General features: G+C 28.0%; 1 long non-coding RNA gene across 1 annotated transcript; it reads left to right on the top strand.

The window, feature by feature from the left end:
* Window positions 1–14,981: 14,981 nt before the first annotated feature.
* LOC129968538 (uncharacterized) lies at window positions 14,982–18,653 on the top strand. Its single transcript, XR_008784423.1, has 3 exons — window positions 14,982–15,057; window positions 16,981–17,085; window positions 18,527–18,653. It is a non-coding gene; the product is annotated as an uncharacterized LOC129968538 (long non-coding RNA).
* The last annotated feature ends 5,266 nt before the right edge of the window (window positions 18,654–23,919 follow it).

Here is a 23,919-nt window from a genome sequence, read left to right as displayed (position 1 = left end):
ACTAACAGAATTAATTAGAAGAGTTAGTTAATTAGTATATCTAGAGTTTCCCATTGCAGAAACAAGGTTTTTCGATCCAATACTTTTTTTATAAATGTATGTCAGGTTTCGTTTCAAAATTCACAATACTTCTTGAATTATAGCTAATTTTATTTGCTTAAGATTCCACTTGAAAAGAGTCTAACACTAAGCATCATACATTATATAAATCTCAGATTGTTAAAAATAAAAAGAAAAAAAATCTTCATTTTATCTCACAAAGATTCTAAAAAGTTAATTGAATATGACTCAGATTGATCTTTAGCATGAATAATCATTTTCAAACCATAACTGATATATGTTTTTTTAAAAAGAAATTTAAGTATTTCATTACATTTCAAAATATTTTTTTCTCTAGGATTGATCATGCCCTTCATTCATCATAGTAATTGGTTGAACCCTATTCTTCGATAAAAATATTTTTTCAATTTGAAAAGCAGAAATTTTTAACTATATCTGATAACCATTTATAAATAGACTAGTTTTTACAGTCCTTATTTGAAATTATTTGAATTCTTAAGAAAGAAAGACATTAAAATAAAAATGATTCGTTAAAAATCGTAATCCAGCAAAATAAGTACTCTTTTTTTTCTAATAAGAAATTCTTAATATTTTATATTTTTAAAATCAACAGATTAAACATATTTACTGTTGCCAAGAAAGGAAATTTTACTTTAAATAGAAATCTTCTGATATGCAAATTATCCAAAGGCGATTTTATAACAGTAAAACTCACGCATCAAGACGAGTAGGTCAATAGATATAATTAGTAGTATCTAAAAAAATAGATTGATTTTACTTTAAAAAAATATGAATTTTAAAAGTTAATTTTCATTGCTTGCTTCGTAATGGATGACAATACTACGCCGTGCATATCGATTTCAGATAACTTCAGTTGATTGTTATGTTTAAAAATTGAAAAATTGTAGCTAAAGGCACATCCGAGAGAAAATTGATGCAATTAAACTTTATTGATGGTAAATAAAAGAAAGAGAATGATAGTTTTACGGAAAAAAGTCAGTTCTCAATGCGAATTGAGGATGAAAAATAATTTAATTAAATCCTTTTTTCCTTTAATACATCTAATCTTTAATAATGCAATAATTACTTGTCCGGAAAGAATGAAAAAGTTCTACGCTTAATTGTCAGAATTTATTGAAGCACTGTAAAGGAGTTTATAATATTTTCATTCTTGAAAATGCTTCTAGGACGTTTTAAAATTTTTTCAGAGTAAAAACTTTACGAATTGTTCGCTATTAATTCGGATTTGTTGAAAAATGCGTTTATAGAATAATTAAGTTCCAGAAATAAGTGACTGAATCAGTTCATACAGTTTTTCAGAAAAACTTTTTACTGAAATAAAAGTCAGTCTGACTTTTGATCACAATATTATCTAATATATTAAATTGTTTGCTAAAATACTTCCAACGAATGCTTCTCTAAATTAATTATTAATTAATTTCTAAATTAGTAATGAAAATTAATTATTTAACCAAATTTTGTTTCCTTGAGAATGCAAGAATATTATGATAGTTGAAATTATGCATAAGATACCTTTTAATTAGCAGCAGATTTAATATACAAATACTAAAAAAAAAGAAAAACAGTTCAGAGTTTTCAGAGGTTTAAAATAAATTTATTAGGAAAGGTTTTCATCTTTGATTATTATACTGAAAGACAGCATTTTAATATTTAATTTTAATATATTTACATATTAGAATTTAATTTATAATTAATTGACTACTGAAATTAAGATTTCTTAAATGTATTGCAAAGTGATACTTTAAATATGGTAATTATTGTTAACTAAATTAGTTTAAAAACTGATAATTAATTTCTGAAAGTATTAAATAATATTTGTCTTCATAATCGAGAACACAAAAGTCATGAAATGTTGAATACTGACTTCTTGGTATTTCCATCATTCTACTTTTGATGGTCTGAAAAAAAATTAAAACAACGAAATAGTATTTATAATTAAAAAATAATCCTCTATAATATGAAAGATAATTGCAAAAGATGAAAATAATTATCGTCATCATTATTACAAGAAATATTTTCGACATTCTGGACATTAACGGACAAGACTCCAGAATGTTAACACTCATTTTTTGAAAAACGTAATAAATTAATAATAATTTTACATTTGAATTCGAAATTTCTTAACAAATGTCTGTATTTTATATAAGAAATTATTATTTAATGAAAGATAGACGTTTTAACTATTCGCCTGAATAAAATAAAATATGTATAATAATTTATGCCAAAAGAAAACTCTTATTTTAATTTTAAAATAACATCAATATTTACTTGAAAAAAATCTATACATTTTATTAAATAAAAATCATTTTAATTGCTTTGGTCAATTACACAATGATTTGATGTTAAAATAAATTAACAAATCAGAATAAGACAAACGATGTCAATAGTGAATTCGCCCGACTTGTTTGTGTTCTTTTACCAAATTATTTATTCTTTTCAGAAATGAGAATACTAAGAATAGTGAAAATATATCGGAAATCCCAAAATGATGTAAACATTTTATGAGTAAAATTTTTTTTATCTGGGAAATATTGTTTTTGATTTTTATAATAAATCGTGTTTTAAAATTTCTAAATAAATTATAGTTTACAGAAATTTAAACTTTCAGAATGGTAATCTAAAATATGTAAATACATAAACAAAAATTGAAAGAAATTGCTTGAAACTTTAAAGTTAAAATATTTAAATGTAAGACAATAAGCGTTTTTTTAAGTTCCACAATGTCAAGTAATGAAGTTCGAAATTTATGATTAATTTTCATATAAATTATTCTTAATAAACGATTTTCAGAACTATCTGGTAAATTAGAAAAAAAAAGTTGATCCAAAAGAATTTAATGTAAATGTATAATTTCTAAATTTTTTATAAACTAATCTGAAAGACATCAATTAAGATATATTTTAACTATAAGAACAAAATAAAACATATCTAAATAAAATATTACATTTAGATATGTTTTCTATTGAAAGAAAACTAATAAAGTAATTTAAAATTTCCTCGAATATTTTTTTTCTTGTGTGGATAGTTAATAAAGTTACCTACTCTTATTTTTATTTTATCCTTTCATATTTACAAATGGTGAAATGAGATTTTTTTTTAATCCCAAGTTTTGAAAAAGAGCGAATACAAATGCAAATAGTTCTCAAACAACATCAAGATGCCAAAGATAGTTAAATGCCAAAAATAGTTTCTTTTTTAATAAACTTTTATTATAAAAGAAAAACTTTCATTTTGGATATGGAAGTTGAAGCTCTAGGCTGAATAAACTACTTAATATGTTTTACAAAGTTTATTCTTGTTAAAGTGATATCTTATATAACGACTGGGGATTCAGCCGATATTAGAGTCCTACAGTGGAAATGATGACAAATAAAAAGTCTCCAAAGATTGGGTCCGAAAAATGGAAGGATTTAATTTAAACACAATTTATTAAGAGGAAATAAAATTAAATACATGATGAACTATTTACAGATATTATGGAGAAACTTACAAATACATAGACGGCCATTACAGGGCCCGAGACCAGCAACGAAACACATTACAAACATAATGACACGTATTTATATCGTGTCGTAATTCTTATATTTGCATATTAGTTACGGTTAACGTGTAAAATAAATGTCAGATACGATACCGATTAAATAATATGTTTAATGTCAAGTGAAGTGATTTACTCAAACCAATAACGCACAATAACAGGTTCAAAATGCATTGCATCATTTTAGAATAAAGTAAGATAGACAAAAGAATTTGGAATTTAGAACCTTAATGCCGAAATTTCCTAACAATTCTTTACGAGGTTCTTCCTCGCTCTAAATAGTCATAAAATGCAATTTCATAAAAAAAAATGTAAATTAAGGTAAATTGTACTGCAAAATATATTGGAAATTTACTAGAAAATACCTTACTGATATTGTATTAAGTTTGAATAGAAAATACCTGCTTCATGTGCAAGCTCTTAAATTTTAGATTTGGTAAAAATAAATTTGTCACGATGTTTTGTTAACAAAAAATAGTTAAATTATTTTTTTATTCAAATAAAAAAATTGCCAAATTATTTTTTATTCAAATAAAAAAATGAAGTGAATCTGTAAGCAAATTATTGTACTCAATCATATAATTTCAGGCATAGGAATAAAAATTAATAATATAATAAGTATGTCCTACAGAATTTAACATTATATTGGCCAATATAGTATCTGTAAATGGAATGCATGTTTTAATCAGCATGATGTAGGATACGAAATGTATAATATAAGATACGGAATATATGATGTAACCAGCGGAAGTGATTTCTTCAAACTTTCTTACATACTTCGTATTAAATATACTTTTATATTATTAAGACACATGGAATTGGTGAACAATATCTGCTTATGATGTTTGGCAATTAATCGCTGGAATGTGTTAATACACACGCAACACACTACATTCAACATAACTTCTAACATTTTCTACGCTGTTGTTTAAGTTTAAAATGAGAGAGAAATGAAATTTACTGGAAGAATTATATAAAGAAATCTTCTTTACTCGAAATTCTTAAAGCATACCAAATACCCCTTCTCTCATATGATAGTAGTAGCAAATGATTATTTAAGCCGTTTTTTGACGAATGAAGCTGCCATATTTTTCTAATTTCATTATTTGATAGAAATCAACAGTTTTACTTCTATTGAATCAAACTAAGTCAAGGAAAAACCAAGTTGCGGTTGTCCAGTTCTTGATGCACAAAAAAAAAAAAAAAAAAAAAAAAAAAAAAACGAAAAATTACAAAGAGATGAAGTTGACTGTAAAAATTAAATCTGTAAAACAATTTGAATTAAAAAAATGATCCTATTAGGTATTTTGAAACGTACTTCCAAAAATAATTAACAAGGCTAATCTTATGCTAATGATGATTCTTTGAAAAAAAAAAATAAAACTGGGCATGTAAATTGAAAGTTTATAGATAAAAACTTGAAAAACTTGAGAATATTCCTATTAACAGAATATGCAATATAAGAATAGTAGCTCATGCCATTTTTGTTTCAAAATGTACATTATTCTGAGTTTTAGAAAAAAGAAAGTCTTATGAAACGAATTCAAGCACTATTAAACTTTTCTCTCAGAAGAGAATATGAAAGCAAAACTTCGAAGCCTAGGGATTTTACCAATAAATTTCAAATGCAGTAACGAATCGAGAAAAATCGAGAAACCATCTGAATATTCAAAATAAAAATTAAAGTAATAATTTAAATTTATTACTTAATTTAACCCAGTTTTATGATAAAAATTGTTGCTTTCTGTAATTATTTTTCTTTAGTACTATTATTATAAAACAAATTCAGCAATTCTACCATTATATGGGATTATATTTAATAATAATAATAAAAAGTCCTTCGATTTCGCTTTTCAGAAAATCAACAATTTTATTTTTGCTATTTCATAATGATGCTAAAATATACTATTAAATGTTGATTATCATTCCATTTTTGTGAATATCTTTCTCAAGGAATTAAGTGAATCCTATTAAAGTTCTGATATATAGTTTAATATAATTCACCTTTACAATTCAGCAAACGGGTTCTCTCGTATTGTTTTTCTATTATGTAGAAGTCCATTTCATCGAATAAGCAAATTCACAGCATATATGCTAGATATTTCGAATATCTTAGTTCGAAGACGAATTTCCTTACATCTTACATTTTCTGTTAATTACAGCCTCGCTTCACTAGATATGAAGCATTATTTAGACTTTCAAATAATACCACTATATATAGCGTAGGATTCGTGTTAATAACATCTGAAGGACTGTTGCTAATGTCGATTTTCTCCCGGTGCATGTATACTTATTTTTCCTCCCCCATCCCATTGCTACGCTACATATGGTCATTAAAACCCATCAGACAACAGTCATTACCTGCCGTTGTACTAATTTCTCCCTCAGATGATCTGTTTAGGATCTGGACTAAGCAACAAGACAATACCAATACAGTATAGCTTCAAGGGAATCGAGAACCCATGTACATAATCCGATGAATTCTCATTCATGTACTCTTTAATAGTATTCCCTAGAGGAATGGGATATTATGATTTATAAATTTATATACATAATGTAAGATATTATTAAGTAAAGTAATCTATCAAAAAGAATATCGGGTGCAAATTTAATGTTAGCTTTATATTAATATGCCATTGAAAATCTGACCTTTTTCTACATGTTATATTTTACATTAAATATATGCACTTTTATATGTAACATAGGGTTATCTAACCACAAAATATAATCATAAGGTAAAGTATGGGAATTTCTGTAATAAAATGTTTTATCATAATTTTCGAGACATTTATATCAGCAATATACCAAACGATTTCCCAAATCCAGTTTCCTTTCCAAATGCCTGTGATTAAAAATTAATTTCTTTTTTTTATTTAGTACCCATTAATAATAATAATTGTTCTTTATGCAATAAATATAAATTAAACAAACATTTAATAAAATATTAATTAAACATTTATTAATTCGAATTGCCTGTTTCTTTTTTTCAAAATGCTCAGCCAATTAATGGAGAATATTTTGATCTGGATCGGGTGTAATAGAATGTGCATTTGTTTTGAATTCCTTCCATTTTTCATTTCATTATTTATGCGATAAAGAAGTCACTTATCTTCCCAAGAAGATGTCAGGAAAGCTTGACCTTTTAACTATTGTACAGTTGTTCCATTTGTCATAAGATATAGGTAGAAGATTCAAGTTGATAAATGAGGTCTGCCTTCTTACCTTTTGTATCTCTGCGGAAAAGGAAGATATTCCCCAGTACTGTAACAAAGTTAGATGTTGATAGAGAACTTTTGATGGATATTGAGAAAAATAAACCATTTAAATTTATTTTTATATGCCTTCCGGTTTTCGATTTATTTTTTGTTTTGTTGACGAAATGAACGCAGCACCAGGATTAAAGAAGGAGGATAAAGAATTATTTGAAATCAAAGAAAGCAGATAATATGATCTTAACTGCAATATTTTCTTTCTTTTTTTATGATGAGAAAGTGATCTTTCAAAAAGAAATTTTAATTTTAAATGGAAATAGAAAATTTCTGCAGCAACTTATTAGCCATAGTCAAGTAAATGCATAGTAAGGAATAGAAAAGAACAAAAAGATTTTTTTCCTTTCTGGAAAACTAATAGATACATCGAAAGAATAACTAAATAAAGATAAAAAAGTTGTACTTCTTAAACCTAGAAAATATTACATATTTCGGGATATTTAATTTAAATTTAAAAATAATACATGAAAAATTCTTTAAAAATAAATTAATAAGATACTATATTACATAAGAAATGAGTAATATTTAGTAAAAAATGAGAGATTTATTTTTGATTAATTATTTATATTACTCTAGTGATTTTGTTAAACAAAATTTTTAATAAAAAAAATATTTATAGTATGAACTTTAAACAATAATTGAGCACAAATGCAATTTCTTTTATGTGTCTCTTTCATTTTTTAAAAATATTTTTCATTTTTAATCAATTAAAAGTAAAGTTAGATTTTGAAACAAAATAATTTTATAAGAAATGAAGATTTAAATTGTAAGGACTCAGATGTTATATATATATATATATATATATAGTGATAGCTCTAATCATGGCCCACGAGGTAACTTATAAACCCTAAGAAATAAATTCCAAATTGAAAAACTTCGTTTTAATTAAATAAATAATTGTTTTCTAAATTGCCAAATTTTCCTAATGCTAAACTTTAATATATAGTACTTCTGTATTTATCAACAATATTTAGTAAAGCATTCTTGGTACTTTAACAGTTTCAGTAAAAATGGCCCATCATCCTTTTAATGAAATTAGTCAAATTATAAATATTTGAATATCATTGTTTTTTAGTATCATTTTTGAATATCATTGTTTTTTGAATATCATTGTTTTATCAACTCGAACAATCGCCACTCGCTGATTGGCAGAAGTGTATCTAGAGAACATTGAAATGGTCCAAAATCTTTTGAAATAGTACATTCAAAGTATACATAATATATAATTGAATTTTAAATAAAATATTAATAACTGTTAATATATTTGAATTTGCCCTCTCATCGAGATCGCATAAATATACACAATTTTAAAATGTTAGGGCATCAGAAAAGAAGTGATATATAAGTTGCAATATCTCTTCTTTGTAAATTCGAAGAAAGTCAAGTTAAATAAAAAGTATAAAATAATTTCGTATAAAATATTATTAAGGCAAAGTAAACATCTTTTGTATCTTCATTGAATATTTTTCTGATATTTTACTGATACTTAATTCATCAAAAATTATTTTCGAGTAAATTTGTAATTTTGAAGAATTTATTATCCATGAAAAGAAGGAAGTGCAAAATAGATGAACGTGCAGAACGTTAAGATTGGAATTAAGAATTTTAATGAAACATATCTCAACACAAATAATTTCGATATTTTCAATTCATATTCCAAAAGGAAAGCATCAATTTTTATCTGAAATTTTCTCATGTTTATTTATTAACGAAATACAAATACTAAATTTAATTTATTTTAATGATGATACAATGGATGCAATATTTCCTAAAATGGAATAAATAAAAAGGTTCTAAGAATCGCTCCACGTTATGATCTAGCATTTGATTTTCAGGAGCATTCATATATTATGCATACGGATATTATTTTTCTGTATTTCTCGAAAAAACGTCAATAGTAGAAATGATCTCTCTCCAAGATCATTTCCAAGATATTTTAAAAACCAGTAGTAGTAAAAAAAGTGATTTTTTTCAATGCATTTCACAACATTTCTAAAAATATTTCTTTTAAACAAGGTATTATAAATGTTCACGTTTCAATGATAATTTTTAAGAGAATGAAAATGAAAAAAATTAACATCATTTAATTTGTTGTAATTGTCCACTCATTTTAATTGTATGAATCAAGAAGGCTCTTGCTTTTTTCTATCTTAAAGAAATCATCTCATTTTTCAGAAATTTTTGCAGATGTGATATGTTTGGAGGGATATGAGAAGAAAGCGATCAATTGTATAGAGAAAATGATATGCTGTTATTGTTAAAATGGTTAATCTGTGCAGAAAAGAAAATTGTAGCAAAATATTGTGTTCATTTCCATAGGCACATAAGAGTCTTACATATGTATGAATGATTACCATAAATAATTTTCTAAAAGGGATGGAAAACAATTCTCAATATCTATTAAATTAAAAATGAAGTGACAGTTGTAGTTGAAATTGTTACGATAACAATAGAGTTTAAATTAAATATTGTTGCCATGAATAAGAAATAATGTGATTAGTAATTAAAGTATTTAGTATATTTTCTTTACATCAGAACCTCAGCTATTGCCAGGCGCGCTAAATTTCTTTGTTAGCATCATCCTGTTTCCTCATTAAGAACACTTGTTAATAATTCTCATAATAATAGGCCCGTTTATAGATAGATAAATTATTTTTAAGAAAAGTGTTAAGAAATTTATAGTGTTAAGAGTTTAGTTTCTCTGAAGAATGCGTACACTTCTCTTTAAATATTGAAGAATTTGTCAAGGTATATAGACAGAATAGAAAATGGAAGAATGGGAAAGATATGAGAAAGAACAACAAGGAAAAAGGCAAGCTGCAAATAAGCTCACAGAAATAATAATAAAAAAAATGTGGGGGTTCAGTCATAATTGTTTTTGCTATTTCGTACTGCTAAATTTAGTGTTATTTCCGCAAATGATATTATTAAAATAGAATTATTCTCTAATTCAGATTAGAATCAAAATGAATATTTTTATTACAGTTAAACTTCTATTAATTATTATTATCATAAACTATAAGAATAAATTGTCTTTTTATTCTGACTAATTCATCGGTCAAAAATAAAGAAAATGTTTTTCTGATGCGTTTAGTGTTTTAATCATTTAAAATTCTGGATAAATAATGCTAAAACTAATTATTCAAGAATTGAAACGCAAGAAATCAATTTCAGATAAAAATCAAAGAAAGTATTTTAAAATATCACATGATAGTTTATAAAGAATAAAATAATTAAAAATAGCGTTTGATAGTTTAATACAACATGAATTGATATGTTTATAAAAGTTTTATGTCGTTTCCTTAAGGACGGCATTTTATGAATCGTTATCATGATGCATGATTTCTACCTTAATTATAAATTCACCGATCTCAAGGAATTAAAATGCAATAAGTGAAAACATATGGCATAGGTTCGAAAACGATAATTGCCTAACTGTGACACCAGAATTTCTGGAATAATTCATATTCGGATAATTCTTATCTACCCATTAGCACGGGAATAATTCAGCCTATGATTGCCATATGCTTTTTTTCTAAACATCGGCGAGGTTCAGAAATAACTTGCAATGTCAAGTTAATAATAATTTATAATTATAATGATGAATCCAATCGTAACTATTAATTTGTTATCGGACTCATACTGATGAAACATAAATTGATAGTGTTTAGTAGTATTATTTAATTGCAGTTTGATATTAAACAGGTATTTGAATAGTTTGAGATGCTTGCATGTAATTTGAGTGAGATCTTATAGATAAAAGAAATTCGAAGTTGATAAATCATCGTAAAGAAAGAATGTCATTTATTTAAATTAATGTCAATCTTTTATTATTCACCATTTGGATTTATTGGGAATACAATTTTGTATTATTGGTATATATATATATGCAATTAGCTGTAAATGAATTATCAGTATTTCAAAACATCTGTAACTTGCACTAATTGTGATAAAGTAAATTTGTATTTATGCTGCAGTTAAGAGCTTATAACCATACTGTCCATGAATGTGTTAAAAAATAACTTGGACACCTTTTTTCTTGTCATCATAAGTGGTTCTACAACTGCATCAAAATCGCATTTAGAAAGCTATGATAGAACCAATGAATTATAGAAACCTGTCAGGAGTTTCTACAATTCTTTAGTATTTTCACGTCAAAAGATGTATACATGACAATAAAAAGAATGAAATTATTTTTATGAAGTCAATTTATCAAAAGAGTACATTTAAATGTATCTGTCATGCAGTTATTTCTTGTAAATGAAATTTATTTCATGCTTTTATTTTTATTTTAATGTGTTCACATTCGTTTTCAGCCTATTATTTAATTGCATAATAAAAATTTTGTCAGAAGTCAATTATATTATTTTTTTATTTTGCAGCAACATCAGGGCTGTTTGGGGATGGATTTGCAGCTTCTAAACTATGAACACAGTACCATTTCTCCAAGCCATTCTGCCATTCAACCATTTTCTCCAAGTTTTCAAAAGACATTTAACTCTCAAAACCTTAAAAGATATTTAACCTTCGATTTCAACTTTACTACATAACATCATTAACTACTTGCCAGCGTCTTGGCATAGGGGTAGCACGTATTCCTCGTGAGCTTCGAGTCCCGGTTCGGGCATGGGTGTTCTTCATCTGTTCCATCTGTGAAATGTGTGAATGTGCCCCCTGTAAAAAAAGGGTTGTGCTATCGATTGTGATGCGTGAGTAGCTAAGACGTACTTTTGCACTAGTTGGTGCTATTAAAACAAGAGACGCTCCCTTGGTTTAAAATCGCTGTCGCGAGCTTGTCCAGGGCATGTACCATTATAAACAACAACATCAATAAATTGCTCGGTCAGAACGTTTATGCAATCCACATAAGCAGCGGCACATCAGTCGAATCGGGAATTTGGAATATTTTGATCCTAAATATAAAACTTTAGCAATAAAGTTTTACGGTCATATCTGAAAGAAAGGAATGAATTCTAAAATCTTGTCGATATGCTGTAGAGCGGATGGAATTCTTGAATTCAATGATTTTTTACCTCTGAACATAACTATGTTCAAAGAAAAACTCACGACTTTATGAAAGAATGAATTCCTGAAGGCTCAGAATTTTGGCTTTAATCTCTAGAAACTTATTATTAATGACGATAATCAGGACATTATTTCTTTCACATCTCTTTTTATTGAAATTATATGGTTTTGCAGGCAATCAGTGCATATATATTTAGTACAATGCGATTAAGGATAAAATGCTTAAGAATTTGAAAAAAAAAAAGAGATTTAAACTACACTTTCCATTTTCTCTCTAGATATATATCTAGAAAATAATTTTAATAAAAGAATCTGTTTGACATCTCTCTGCCATAAATGCTAAAATTGTCCTTCGGCTGTCCAAACAAATAGCAATTTGACCCTACATATCAGCATTTAGTTTCCAAAAAGATCAAATTTTAATTCAGAAATTAAAGTTAAAAATTGGTTGTGACTCTCGATAGTTTTCAATTCAATAAAATATAACAAGGATTTAAAAAAAATGTTAGCGATTGACAAGTTAATGGTAGAAATGAGTGGTATTTGATTTAGTTCAGGATAAATGTGCTAATAAAGATGCAAATAAAGTCAAACAACAAATATTCGAATCAAAAATACCACTTAACTGAAAAGATTGAGAATTCCAATTAAGAAATCTCTCTCTCTTTCTTAATGCAAGTTATCCCGATTTGAAATGTCAAGGATTTATATGGCATGGAAATATTTCAATATTTTGCAACAGAAAATTTCTTTCATTTTTTCACCAGGATATTTTTGACATTGGAAAATTAAATTAGCGAAAAATATTCTTTTTTAAACTCAATGAAAGCGATGACATTTACTTTCGTTTTTAAGATTTGACTGATTGAATTAATTTATGAAAAGGAAATCTTTTAAGTAATTTCTCAGTAAAATATTTTTATGTTTCAAAGTATCATATATATTTTTATAGATCTGAGAAAATTAAATAAAGAATTGTTGAAAATAATTTCGATTAAGGAGGTATGATAAAAAAAATTAAACCCACTACTTTTGATAAAAAAAATAAATTGGAATATATACTGTAGCCACAGTTATAATTTTGACGATCTTAAATGATATATAATGAATATATAATATGTTTATTTTAAATATGTAAATAATTTCTTCAAATTAATATTATTATTTCATTCCACACATTATTATTTAGATTCAATGAATACACTTCCTACTTATCACTTTTAAATTGGCACATAATGTAAAGTAATGATATTCACACAATGATAAGTCTTTTCACAAGAATTTTCTTTGTGTTTGTGTGAGACATATATACTTATGAATAATGAAACATAAAAAAACCACTCTTACTCTTAATTAGTAGATATCATCATTTCAATTCTAATTTTAGGGAAACTAGTTGAGCTTTTTTTTTATTATTATTTTTTATAATAGGGGTTATCGTTTCATGAACGATATTTGCTGCCTAAAATCTTCATTGAATCTTGATTTTGTTCAGATTTTCGAAGGAAATCCTTGTATTTGTTCTGCAGTTAAAGAAGAAATCTCTATATTCCCAATTGAATTATATAATAAATGGGGTGGATATTTCTGTGATAATTATTTGCATTTTTAACCCTTTTGTTCATTTTGTATAGTATACCATACATATAACTTTATAAAAATATACTACCACTATAAAATAATTTTTAACTTAGTTTTATTAAAAAATTTTTATAACACGATTTTTTTTATTATTTTTTATAGCGTAAAGAAGCTACCTATATACATTTTTTTTTTTGCTTTTCTTCAAAAAAGCAATCTTGCCACGATAAGGGTTAATTAGAAAAGTGTCTTTATTTTCTGCAGATAATTTGGGTTTCCACATTAATCTTATGAAATTAGTAGCTCTTTCCACGAGAATAACAACCTGTAGATTTGTAGGTTTTAAGGTACCTAAAAAAGCAAGCCCTTAATTTTCGGCAAGCTAATTCTATGCATTAACATTCATAATCGAGTTAGCAATTTAAAAAATAGGTATAAGGTGTGATAATTAAACGTATTTATCATGCTTTTCGTTGTTCCTAAGTGAACACTTTTAGTTATTTCGAATGCCATTACATTATTCAATGGAATATAAGAATGGAAGCAAAAATTTAAATATTTAAGACAAACATATCAACCTGAAATTCTTGAAATAATATCACTGAAGTCCAAGGGTGCTTTTTAAGGAGCTATGGAATAGCCACATTCAATATATTTTTATTTTATTCTACTGGTAATTTTTTTCCGTATTCGACTTTTGCTTAATATTGTAAAACGAATATTATAAAAAGTAATATTTTGATTGCTTAATTTTTTAATTATGCAAAGTAGGATAAAATAAGGATCATTATTTTAATATGCGTAAATAAAAGAAATATTAAGGATTACATGATTAAGAAAAAGATAGAACTGTTTGCATTTTAAAGTTTATAGAGATTTTAAAACTTTTAAAATATTATTAACATTTTACTATTTCAAGAAATCATTTATGATGAGCAACCAATTTTGATGGTCAGATTTACATTCTATTTTAAAGCTGCTTGAAGATTCTTAAGCGTTTATTACAGTTTAGGACTTCCATTTATGAAGTTGGATAATGAATAACATTATTATGTTAATTAATTTAATTCAAGGGTATGTTTATTGCTATTGAACTTAGCATTCAAACTGGTACTCGAGGACTAATATTCGACATTTTTGAAACAGAGTCAAAAGTTTAAACGATGTTATACATAGCACCAATTTATACAAAAACCACTTGAAAGGAGATGGTACATTTAAAATACATTAGGCCCGTATATAGTACATATTGACAGTAAAATCTTATCTTGGAACATCAATCCTTAGTTTTTGAAGTATAGTCACACCCACCATGCCATCAAGACATCGAAAGAAATAAGAGGAATTAGTTTTATACAAATGAACTCCAAACGATCTAAGAAGAAAAAAGGATGACTTTGATTGGTTGGAAGATGTTTCAGAAGCTATAAAACAGGCTAATTTGTTATTCGTCTTTTACAGATTATTATACTGCATGTAGTTGTTATTTTTATGATGATGCATTTTGTATGAAAGTGGTTTTTATTGCGAGTCTTGACGGAGAAATTACCTTTAAATTCATGGGTGAGTATTTTCTTCATATTTTATTAGAATAAATTTCTTATTTTAGAATAAATATCTCGAGTTGTATGCACTTTGAATTTTTATCTACTTAAATAATGGTTGTCGTCTTCAAATTTTTGCCATCTTAAAGAACTGTTTATCAAATTATTCAAAGGAGACAGAGGTTAACGAATTATTTCGGAGGATAATGTATAACACTGCGTCATTATTGGTTTGGAGATTTTACTACGAGTAGTAGTTTTTTATCTGATGTGTAATAATCTTTAAGAAGATTAACTAATTCCTAATTAATAAATGTCTGGAAGGAAGTAGAATCGGTTTCCTACATTGCATCATGAACACAAATTGAAATCGTTTTCAAAATTTGCTTCTCGCGAAATTATAAACATCAATTGGAAATAGGAGCTCAAAATGAATGTTAACAAAAAAAGAAAAATAGGAAGTGTTAAATCTTGTTGCTCTAGATGTTAAAATATTCTGAATATCCCAGAAGAGAGTTCGAAGAATATGCCGCTTCATATTTTGCACTTTTTACACTTGGGGGGGGGATTTATTGAACGCTTGATTAAAAAAAGTGTTTATTCTATTGCCTCGTAGTTAATGCAGTCCTACGATCACTTTTCAAAAATTATCTTAACACTTCCTCAACCACTAAAGTAGCGAAATATCTATGTAAAATAATAGTTACAAGTAATGATTCTAAATAATGCTTGAAATTCTATTGAAAGGTTAATCGGGTTGAAATATTCTTACACCTTGCATGTTGTCTTTAAATCATTTGCGGGTATTTTGAACAAATGGTTCCAAGTGCTTATCTATCAATTAAGATAAACAGTTACAAATTACTCTCCTGCGTAGAATTTTTAATCCAGTGCTAATAAAGCTTATCTCAGAAAACCAGAAACGGGAAACTCCCTGTTCCTTGAGATGTTAGATTCAAGAATTTTCCTGAAATTTCTTCCTGAGGTGAAAAACTTAGTGGATATTTCATTCTTTATACAAAATGAAACGTTTAATTTCTGGAGTTTCAAGGAATTGTATATTCACCAAGTACTTTGAATATTCTGCAATGAATATACGTTAAATCGGAATTATACACTTACGACTTATTTATATAGACGATTTACTCTTTGAACTGTAAGCTTAACTTATATTGAAAAGTCATCTAGCTAGTACTAAACAGATAGTGAGCGCGAATCGTTGGGCATATTACGGCAGAAAACATTAAAGCCATTAAATAACTGTCTAGATAATCGCTTACAATGAACACTCATTATGATCGTCACTTAAATTTTCCCATTCAATAAAGATTGTATTGTTCAGTTAAAAGAATTGAGTTTTCGATAAAAAGTTTCTCCTTACACTTTTACGAAAACAATGTATTACATGAACTAAAATTTCATCTGACGAAACTTGATAGTTTGTAGGGTCATAATGATTCGTATTCAAACCAAACGACTCAAACTATTCGTTTATCGGAAAAAGTGCAAGTTAAAAATAACTTTTTCGTATTTAAGTTTTAGATAATGGGCTAGCCTAGCTCTTTTTCTGTTCTTTCACAATGAAGAGCCGTATCAAGGTCGCGGAAGGTATAGGAAACTGAATGACTCTAAATTTTTTCATGTAACAACATTCAATATTTGCACTCGGTTTATTCGTTAATGTAAATGTTCTTAGTTCGCAAATGTAAATGAAGGGAAAAAAATAAATGCCCTGGGAAGAAACTAATTTTATGAAGCTTATTTGTGAGTCTTAAAATCGTTAATTCTACCAGTATTTGTTGCGTAGATTTCGATCTTATGATATCCGAGTGAATTCTTCATCGTCGTATACTGCCTATAGAGAATTTTATACAATTATACTACATGATACAAAATGTAGTATCTTATTGTCATCTAATTGCAAATGCCCGTCTCTTTCTAGGTTGTCTCCATTTCGGTAGCTTCAACAAATTCAACTACATCAGAAAGAATTAATTTCATCCTAAAAGCATCCAAATGATATACCTGGAAGTGTAGTGTTTCGAAGGTAAGTTTTCTTATTAATAAGCATGTTTTTAATGTTATATTCCGAACAAAAGCATTTTATCCTACAAAAGGAATATTAAGTCACAATACTCACTTCACCCTTTTGAACACAATTATAGTTATGTACATGCTCAAATTTCGATATTTCGATTGCATGAAATTGCTCAAAAGAGATTTTAGGACAAATAACGGATTAAACAAGATGCTTCCTTATAAGCCGATTGGATTAAGTAAATGGGGTAAACAATGTTCGATTTTACCAAGTGAAATTTATTCCCAGGTTTACCTTAAACTACTTGGTCAAGTATTTTGCATATGTTTTAGAAGTATAGCTGCAGGATTTCGTCTGGGTGCAATTTTGTTGACGCTTTTAACGGGATTCATATTGTAGTTTAACCTTGTATATTAATAAAATGCATAATTCAGAGAAATGTTACGAAATTCTTCAGGAATCAGCAAAGTTACAATTGACTAAAGGAACGTTTTCAAATTCGAACTTCAGTTAGTGAGTTGCAACCATTTATTCTTGCTAATAATACGGTCACGCTACTTTGGAGCTGGACAAATTATCTTAATACGAGTTTAGCCAAATACTGTAAATTTGCCGTGAAATGGAGTACCAAGAATTAAATTTTTTTCGTATATGGAAATCAAACCTAGGTATGTCTATTAGCTTATGAATAGCAATTAATTTCTGACAATCTAACCATATCGCTGGAATGCTTCGAACCTCATGAACGGAATTATGAAGGACAATTTAAGTTATTCGACTTAGAAGGCCTGTATTTCTTTTGAATTCTATTACAATAAACACTTTACATTGTCTACATTCCACATTTGTTGTAATAGGATAATGTATAAAGAACAAACTTGAAGAAATGTAGACACTATTTACCTAGCGTAACATCTTGCTAATAACTTCTGATATTTTCACTCGAACGCATATAGTGATATTTTGTACATAGCAACTTAAATACATACACTGGTACATACACTGTTGCATAGTGTTTTGTACACTACACACTGGTACATACACTGTTGCATAGTGTTTTGTACACTACACACTGGCACATACACTGTTGCTCCAGTGTTTTGTACATACACTGGAGCAACTTAAACAAAACATCATTGAACTTTAAACTATTTAATGTTTAAACAATTGATTTCAATTTATTTAAAAGGACTATAATGGCAACTGAATCAAAACGACATCGAATTTCAAATTTTTAAGATGAAGGTATCTCTAACAAAGTTTATTCTTGCTAATGGGCAGTTATAATTTGCATCATTTACGCCAGGATATTTAAATTTTCTAAAATTAAGCTCAGTTAAAAATTTATCGTAGTGATTTATTATGTTATAAGCATGAAACATCATGCAAGCTATCTTGAAGATTTTTAAAATAACTTTGGATGCATACTCATCAAATGGCTTTTTTTCAGGACTCCCTTAAGCTCCTCTCATGAAACATGAAAGAACTAGACACCTATCTGGTTTGCCCGAATCTGGATGAAGTAATGCATGTTTCTAGCTCCAAGCTCTGAATTCAACTATCCAGCTGGATGGTAAATGAAATCACAAGCTTGAATTATATTTTATAACTTATTACACGCGATATCAACAGATGAACTGAACTGAAGTTTAGCATTCTGAGACTTATGTTTAGAAATATTCATTCTTTTGCTGTACACTTCAACTAAACCGGTAGTAAATAGTTTTACGATTATATAAGGGAACCTCAACGTATCTAGTAGCAACGCATTTGAATTTTCCATGAACCTTTTAAGCATTAAATGTAAAACTTTCGGTATACTTTAAATTTTCAAATAGTTCGAATGAAACGGACGTATATCGGAGCTACACTTCATATGCCAGTTAAAGGTTAATGTTGATATTAAATGCCGAAGCCAAATATTCGATTAGGGTTCAAAGCCTGAATTAATAACCACATATCGGTGCAAATCTTAGGAATTGCATTCTAAACCTCTAAGCGAATATTGAGTATCTGCTTAGTATTTACGTTAGCAGTCGTAATGGCCGAAATTCAGATCTCTAATCTACAGAATCCTGAAACTTTCTCGTGGTGCTACTTTCAGTCCTAACCAATTTGCTAAAATAACCAAATTAGCCAAATACTCATTTTGTTAATGGCCAGTCATAGGTACAGATTACGATTATCACATTTCAAATGAATCGCTATACTGGAAATAATTGACACTAAGATTCGAACTTCCTATCGAGCGAATATAAAATTTTAGCAATAGCCGTTTTTTTTGAAATCTAGATTTTCAAAGATACCCGCACTAATTTCCTTATTCTTTCAAATGCATGTTAGGGAAGGTAAACGGTATTTCAAATGATCTATCCCCTTTTAAAGTTATTTCAAATTTGACCGTGCAATGAATTTACGAATTCTTGTCTTTGATACTAAAAATAGAATAGCTCGAGCAGAAAATAAAAATGGAAAGTTTTTATCAAACACGCTTGCCAACAAAAGCTTATTTCTATAGGAAACTTTTAAATTTAATATCTAAATGATGTAAATGTCGAGAAGTCTTAAAATGATTACCATAATGTAAGTCGGTAGTTTAACGTGTACATTGAAGCATCATTTAAAGTGCTCTTATATTGACAATTTATGCTAAGGAAGCTAAATGTAGTTTAGACGGGAACTATAAAAGGGGAAAATGGATTGGGTTTGGTTAACATTAGTCTTGGTTATAGATAGTTGTATATGCCAATATTAAAAACATAAATTGCACTTGACTGGTTCATAAAGGGTAGCTGAAATGATGGAATAAGGGGTAAATTAGAATGGAGGTGACACGTTAAATGCTGTTCCCTGATTACTTTTCGTATAGGCTGTTTGGGACCGGCAGTCTAAACGGAAAGTATCGGTCCCCAGGGATTTGGTACTTAATGTGTTAACGGCGAATCGGGTTGGCAGCAATTTTTAAAATGGAGAATAGCTTGTTATTACTAAAGTAATATTAATGTCGCAAATAACTGAAAATAAGGAGAAAGCATTTGGATCTGGAAAGTGCAATTTATATTCAAATATTGGTAATAAATGGAAACTTAAGTGCTCAGGGTCGATTTAAAATGTTATAATTTAATATTTAGAATTTAACTAATCGTAGAAATTTAAATCGGAAATCAATCTTGCCATTCAGTTATTTTTATATAACTTGCGTGCGTTAGCAAAGTTTAATGTCTTTTAATCGTACATTTTTAAGTACAAGAATTGTGCCTCTTAATTTCATTAATATGCATTTAAATGCCACTTCTCGACATTTTACATCAAATCAAATTTCGAGTATCTATTGAAATTAGCTTTATCCTTTAATATTCCTGCCATTCAAATATTTTAATTGCAGAAACCTAGAAGACTTTAGACAAATGTAGTTTTCTGGAAGCTAATTTTCTGAGGAATTTGGTTGTTTGCTTCCATTATTTCCATCGGTACGTTTGGTTAAAACTATTGCAAGGAGTGAATTTTCTAAATCGAACCTTTGTTAAACTTGGTAAAGCTAAAATTCGGAATATAGGATTATAGAAATTTTTCGTGATAGTTTACAATAATATTCTGTATCTTTTGTTCATGCGATATTTAAAAAAAATTTAAAAAATCCTGTGAGGTTTCAACTGGAATGTCTTTGGTCAATAAAATCTAAGGCGTAATACCCATGAAATTGGCTTAGTTTTAAATTCCAAGTATTTTGCGAAAATGAATTTAATTCTAAATGTTAGTTAAAATTTTGCTATATAAACTGTCGTTGGGCGGAAGAAGTGTACTATTCTCGAAATGGAATATCTAGAAGTTTAAATTTCGAGTGAATTCTTCAACCACTACTTAACTCGGGCACAAATCTATTGCAATGAGTTAATTTTGAATTGCAATCTTAAATTTAAAGTTAAAATCGTCCGTTTCATTTGAATTAGTTTTAACATTCCGTTACATTTAATTGAATTATTCACCAAGCTTAATTTTTAAAGTAAATGTTTTTCAGGAATTTCATAAATGCAATTTTTGAGACAAGTTATTCTACAATCCTTTTCAGTGGTTTGCTTATAAAGATCCATTCCAAGCTTTTCTTTAGACTAATTCGGAGACAATACACAAAACGAAAAATTTAGTTTCATTGAATGTTGAAGTTCCCTTGAAATTTTGAATGCTTTTATTGAGATAATGTGCTAAGCAATATTTATTTGTTAATTTGCAATATTTCTTGCTTTATAACTTGAAATTGTTATAAATCTTCTCATAAAAGACTTCTATTGTCTATGACGGACTGTATTATGAATGTATTCATAATTATTGTATAACATTTAATGTTACTTGGTCGTATAGTTCATGTTTAATTAATTTTTTAAGATAATTTCTTTCTGTGGTAATTTTTATAATCAGAATTTTTTGTGGTAATTTTGTAATTCTAATTTAATATTAAAATTATTGCATCTAAAGGCTGGAAGGTGTATGGGCTAGTTAATGTCAATATTTTCGTTCCTTTTTATTGAAAATATCAATTCTTTAACTATATTTTGCAAAACTTGGTAAGAATCAAATGGTAACGCGTAAGCATCGGAAATGAAGTCAAATTTTTAACTGTTCGCTTTCCAAGATGTTTTTAAATCTTAATGTATCAACTTTTCCATATTTAAGTGGAATTTTTCTAAATTTTAAATCTTAGGATATAATCAATTTATTGAATCTTTGAATCCGACGGTTTACTTGACAAATGGGGGAAGGTCGACGCTGTTAAATTCTACAAAGGCCTACTCTATTAAAATTTATGCCAAAGGAATTAAACACCAATGTTAAGAATTTGGGCATGTAATTTCTAGAAGTTTATCCCTTTCAGAAATATAACTTGGTTTAGGAATGATCTGTAAAACTATATAAACGTAGAAATTACTATAGACCGAAAATGTAAGCACACTCGGTTACTTTAGTTCTAATTTTAAAATAATTTTGAATCTTGGGCAATTTTAAAAATTACACTAGTACTGCCGGTCATCGGTTGATGATCCTTTGATGTATTAATGGATTTTGTTATTCATGTGCCCGAATAAAACGGATAATATTAGACTTCGGATAAACTCAACTTCTCATTAAAAGTAAGGAAATCAAACAATAGCCTTTTTAACCAACATTCAAAACGTGTGTATTTGTAACGTATTGAACCTTAACTGTTAGGAAGGAACTAATTATTTAACAATGCTAACGCAGTTCTTAATCGGTCCCCTTTTCCATCTCTATATGCTTAATCTAGACAAGTCTGTAATCCTTTACGATTTCGTTATAGCTTATTTGTATTGATATGAACCTAGGAAAATTTTCATAAATTCTTATAATGAAATCTATTTATATTTAAGATTGCAGTAATGTCATGTCAAACTAAAACAACGTAGCGTAAATTAAAAATTTCGCTTTAGTCGAAGGTGGCCCATAACTTGCCGGCGAAGCTATGGGATGCCAACATACCATCTTATACTTTTAAAAAGCGTTTTGATATGATGCCTGGCCAACATCGGATCAAAACGTTTCTATTAGTGGTTCTTCAGCCCAATCTTGTAGCAGTTTATTTTATCTAACTCTAATTTTGATTCGTGAAGCTCGGAATCCTGGGAAGTATTTTAACATTTATTACAAGATGGGCGTGACCGTTCTTTCTTTAGCCTTGAAATCGCGCTCTAACTTCTAGTTGGAGTAAATGTTCAAAGAGAACTTGTCTGGTTAGCATAAGAGATGGATATCTAAAATTAACTATTCAAACCCATTTTCGTATATTGCAGAAGCACTAATTTTTCTAGTTTAACTTTAGTTTCTTGTAGAATGCATTTCGAGTCGATAAACAGAATTGTATATCTACATATACGTATAATTCAATCGTAGCTTTATTCCGGCGTTCTCAGAAACTTGCAGTTTTCGCGTACTTATCAGAAATTGCCAGTAACTTGCATTGACCCCAGTTAATGCATGTCGATTGAAGCAACATTCAATAATTTTTGAATATGTACTTAAAATCGGAATCAACCGAGTCGTCTTAAAAATCGGTTAATTCTTTCCCCCCGGCTTAACTTATAGTGAGGTATGGAAATTTTTTCTTTAACAAAATTAACAGAGCCCAAATATTTAGGAATGTACCTACCATGTAATTTCTTTAAAGATTTAATCACATTTAATTTTCTGCATTCTTATTAGCCTGCTATAAAAGTAGAAAATTAAGCACGCTGGCTGAGGAATTCTACCGTATCGTGAGCATCAAGCAAAACTATGAAAACATCATATTTTAAAGTTTATACAAGTATAAAAGACAATTATTTGTGAAGTAACCAATGAGAAACATTCATACGGTTACTTTAGTAGTTTTATTAAAAATGTAAACTACCAAAATTTAGATCTAGTATTGGTTTAGGCATTTAACGTTTTTAAGCTGTGAAGGATTGTCAGTGACTGTGCTAGCCAGTTAACTGGCAATCTAAATTCCTATACATTTTTGGACTCGATGCCTGATCACCATCGAAGTCAAAAATGCTTTAGGATTTGAAACCCTACTGTGAATAGATGATAGGTGTTAAGATAGAAGTGCAATTCTGATAGTTCATATAAAACAAATTTTCAAAAAAAATCTATAGTTCTTGTGCAATAATTGCATTTCGCCATTCTCAAATTATTTCGGTTATATAATTAATTTCCCACTTCAATTAATCTCTCTGTAAAAACTCGGTCGTTTTCGTCAGTGTGCAATACTATGCGGAATCGACTTGCTTCTACAATGGAAATTGGGTGTATTTATTAATGGACATGAATTTCTATATAATCCCCCTAACC

This window comes from Argiope bruennichi, chromosome 5 (assembly GCF_947563725.1).
Source record: "Argiope bruennichi chromosome 5, qqArgBrue1.1, whole genome shotgun sequence".
NCBI classification, from domain to species: Eukaryota; Metazoa; Arthropoda; class Arachnida; order Araneae; family Araneidae; genus Argiope; species Argiope bruennichi.
Note: the sequence above shows the minus strand (reverse complement) of the source record. Positions and strands in the feature narration are given on the sequence as shown.